Consider the following 4,251-nt stretch of genomic DNA (forward strand, 5'->3'; position numbering starts at 1 on the left):
CCTACCCCCCAGTGTCTTATGTCCATTGGTTATGCTTATATGCATGCATACAAGTCCTTTGGTTGATCTCTTACCCTCCCCTCCTGCCCCGCAACCCTCCCCGGCCTTCTCGCTGTAGTTTGACAGTCTGTTCGAGGCTGCTCTGCCTCTGTATCTATTTTTGTTCATAAGTTTATAATGGTCTTTCTTATCCATAAATGAGTGAGATCATGTGGTATTTTTCCTTCATTGATGGGCTTATTTCACTTACCAGGTATACAGGCTAATAATGCGGATATCGTAATCAAAGAAAACACGATTATTTCAAGAGAAACAACAAAAGTGCTTTATTGAAAGTAATGTTCATCGCTAGCTACACATTTCTCCCCCTCTTTCAGGTAATTTGTGGATACCGTCCCAATAGAACTTTTCTTGTTTTGAAGCAAACCATTCAGAGACCCAATTTTCCACTTCTTCGTACCTTTTGAAGTGCTGCTCAGAAAGTGTGTGGGCCATCAATCAGAACAAGTAGTAATCTGAAGGAATAAGGTCTGGTGAATACAGCGGGTGGGTTAATACTTCCCAGGCAAGTTCTTTTAACGTGTCTTTATCTGGTTTTGAAGTGTGCGATGGTGTCATCATGAAGCAAAATTACTTTGCTGTGTCTTCTGGCCCATTCTGGTCGTTTTACGATCAAAGCGTGGTTCAAATTGATTATTTGTTGTCGGTAGCGATCAGTATTAATGGTTTCATCTGGTTTTAGAAGCTCATAATACATCACACCTTCCTGATCCCACCAAACGCAGAGCATTGTCTTCTTTCTGAAGCGATTTGGCCTTGCAGTCGATGTTGATGGTTGACCTGGATCAACCCATGATTTTGTGTTTGGGAATCTCAAAATAAATCCACTTTTCATCACCAGTCACAGGTTGATGCAAAAAAGACTTTCTTTCCTGCCATTGAAGCAAATTTTACTGATGACTTTTCGATTTTCCATTTGTCTTTTGTTCAGTTGATGTGGCACCCATTTTCCTTCCTTTAACATCTTTCCCATTACTTGTAAACGATCAGAAATTGTTTGCTGAGCAACGTTTAATCTTTCTGCAAGTTGTTTTTGAGTTTGACACGCATCTTCATCCAATAATGGTTATAATTGTTGGTCTTCAAACTTTTTCGGTTGACCTGGATGTTCTTTGTCTTTCACGTCAAAATCATCACTTTTGAAGCGTTTAAACCAGCATTCACAATAAGCTTCCCGAAGTATATGATAACTTTCAGCAGCACTTTTCTTCAAAATAATGAATTAAAACTTCCCGCAGATGCTCTTTTTTTGGCACAAAACTCGACATTTTTAAGTGTAAAAATATCTATGATGTTAACACCTTCAGCAAATGGGAGTTCCATTTTTAACTTGAGGAAACTCCATACTGTCTTCCACAGTGGCTGCACCAGTCTGCATTCCCACTAGCAGTGCACAAGGGTTGCTTTTTCTCCACATCCCCGCCAGCACTTGTTGTTTGTTGATTTGTTAATGATAGCCATTCTGACAGGTGTGAGATGGTACCTCATTGTCGTTATGATTTGCATCTGTTGGATGATTAGTGACTTTGAGCATGTTTTCATATATCTTTCAGCCTTCTGTATGTCCTCTTTCCAAAAGTGTCTATTTAGGTCCTTTACCCATTTTTTGATTGGATTGTTTATCTTCCTTTTGTTAAGTTGTATGAGTTCCCTGTAAATGTTGGAGATTTAACCCTTATCGGAGTTAACATTGGCCAATATGTTTTCCCATGCTTGTTGTTTTGTTGATGGTTTCTTTTGCTATACAGAAGCTTTTTATTTTGATGTAGTCCCATTTGTTTATTTTCTCTAGCTTCCATTGCCCTAGGAGCTGTATCGGTAAAGATACTGCTGTGACATATGTTTGCTATTTTGCCGCCTATGGATTCTTCTAATATTTTTATGGTTTCCTCTCTTATTTTTAAGTCCTTTATCCATTTTGAATTTATTTTTGTGTATGGTGTAAGTTGGTGATCTAGTTTCATATTTTTGCATGTATCTGTCCAATTTTCCCAATATCATTTATTGAAGAGACTGTCTTGACTCCATTGTATGCTCTTGCCTCCTTTGTCAAATATTAATTGAGCATAATGGCTTAGGTTGATTTCTGGGTTCTCTGTTCTGTTCCATTGGTCCATATGTCTGTTCTTGTGCCAGTACCAGGCAGTTTTGGTTATAATGGCTTTGTAATATAGCTTGATATCTGGTATTGTGATCCCTCTAACTTTATTCTTCTTTCTCAAGATTGTTGCTGCTATTGGGGGCCTTTTTTTATTCCATATGAATTTTTGGAGAGTTTGTTCTAGGTCTGTGAAATAATTTGTTGGTATTTTAATGGGGATTGCACTGAATCTATAGATTGCTTTGGGTGGTATGGACATTTTAATGATGTTGATTCTACCAATCTATGAGTACGGTATATTCTTCCACTTGTTTGTGTCTTCCTCTATTTCTTTTTTCAATGTCTCATAATTTTCTGAGTAGAGGTCTTTTACCTCCTTAGTTAAGTTTATTCCTAGGTATCTTAATTTTTTGTTGCAATGCTAAAAGGGATTGTTTTGTTTCTCTTTCTGTGAATTCATTATTGGTGTATTAAAAAAATACAGATTTCTGGGTATTAATTTTGTATCCTGTTACATTGCTGAATTCATTTATTAAATCTAGTAGTTTTTTGATGGAGTCTTTAGGGTTTTCTATGTACAATATCATGTCATCTGCGAATAAGGACAGTTTTACTTCTTTTCCAGTTTGGATGCCTTTTATTTCTTCTTGTCTGATCACTATGGCTAGCGCTTCCAGTATTATGTCAAACAGGAGTGGGCATCCCTGTCTTGTTCCTGTTCTTAGGGGAAATGGTTTTAGTTTTTGCCCATTGAGTATGAAGTTGGCTTCATACTTACATAGGTTTGTCAAATAAGGCTTTTATTATGTTGAGGTATGATCCCTCTATTCCCACTTTGCTGAGTGTTTTTATCAAAAAAGGGTGTTGGATTTTGTCAAATGTTTTTTCTGTATCAATTGATATGATTTTGCAATTTTTGTCTCTCAATTTGTTTATTTGATGTATTATGTTTATTGATTTGCGGATATTGTACCATTCTTTCATCCTTGGAATAAATCCCACTTGGTCATGGTGTATAATCTCTCTAACGTAATACTGGATCTGATTTGCTAAGATTTTGTTGAGGATTTTAGCATCTATGTTCATCAGAGATATTGGCCTGTAATTCACATTATTTGTAGTGTCTTAATCTGGTTTTGGGATTAGGGTAATGCTAGCTTCATAGAAAAAGCTTGGAAGTGTTCCTTCCCCTTGGATTTTTTGCAGTAATCTGGGGAGAATAGGTTTTAGTTCTTCTTTGAATGTTTGGTAAAACTCCCCTGTGAAACCATCTGGCCCCGGGCTTTTGTTTGCTGGAAGCTTTTTGAGGACTGCTTCAATTTCCTCCATAGTTATAGGCCAATTGAGATTTTTAGATTGTTCCTGATTGAGTTTTGGAAGGTGGTATTTTTCTAAGAATATGTCCATTTCTTCCAAGTTGACCAGTTCGTTGGAATAGAGTTGTTCATACTATTTTTTTATAACCCTTGGTATTTCTGTGGGGTCTGTTGTTATTTCGCTTCTTTCATTTCTGATTTTGTTTATTTGGGTCCTCTCTCTTTGCTTCTTGGTGGGCCTGCCTAGAGGCTCATCAATCTTGTTTATCCTTTCAAAGAACCAGCTCTTGGTTTCATTGATCTTTTGTATTGTTTTTTTGGTCTCTATGTCATTTATTTCCCTCTGATCTTTATTATTTTCTTCCTCCTGCTTATTCCGGGCTTTTCTTGCTTCTCTCTTTCTAATTCTTTAAGTTGTAGAGTTAGATAATTTATTACCAGGTTTGTTTTGTTTTGTTTTGTTTTGTTGGTTTCTTTGAGGTAGACCTGTAATGCTGTGAACTTCCTGCTCAGGATTGCTTTCACTGTGTCCCATAGATTATGGATGTTGTGTTTTCATTGTCATTTGTTTCCAGGATGTTTTTAATTTCTTCTTTGATCTCTTTGGTAACCCAGTCATTGTTTAATAACATGCTATTTAGCCTCCAAATGTTTGAATTTTTAAGAATTTTTTAAATATATTTTATTGATTTTTTACAGAGAGGAAGGGAGAGGGAAAGAGGGTTAGAAACATCGATGAGAGAGAAACATCGATCAGCTGCCTCCTGCACACCC

General features: G+C 36.7%; 1 protein-coding gene and 1 long non-coding RNA gene across 4 annotated transcripts in view; one reads left to right on the forward strand and one right to left on the reverse strand.

Annotated features, from left to right (window-relative positions):
• LOC106727203 overlaps positions 1–1,992 on the reverse strand; it is a 7,550-nt gene extending 5,558 nt beyond the window's left edge. Inside the window, exon 1 of the long non-coding RNA XR_001363381.1 lies at positions 1,889–1,992. This is a non-coding gene — a long non-coding RNA (uncharacterized LOC106727203). The remainder of the gene's footprint in view (positions 1–1,888) is intronic.
• Positions 1–4,251, forward strand: part of TDRD3 (tudor domain containing 3) — a 136,944-nt gene that overhangs the window by 7,095 nt on the left and 125,598 nt on the right. The window lies entirely within an intron of this gene.

The sequence above is a fragment of the Myotis brandtii genome, unplaced genomic scaffold (genome assembly GCF_000412655.1).
Source record: "Myotis brandtii unplaced genomic scaffold, ASM41265v1 scaffold388, whole genome shotgun sequence".
NCBI lineage: Eukaryota > Metazoa > Chordata > Mammalia > Chiroptera > Vespertilionidae > Myotis > Myotis brandtii.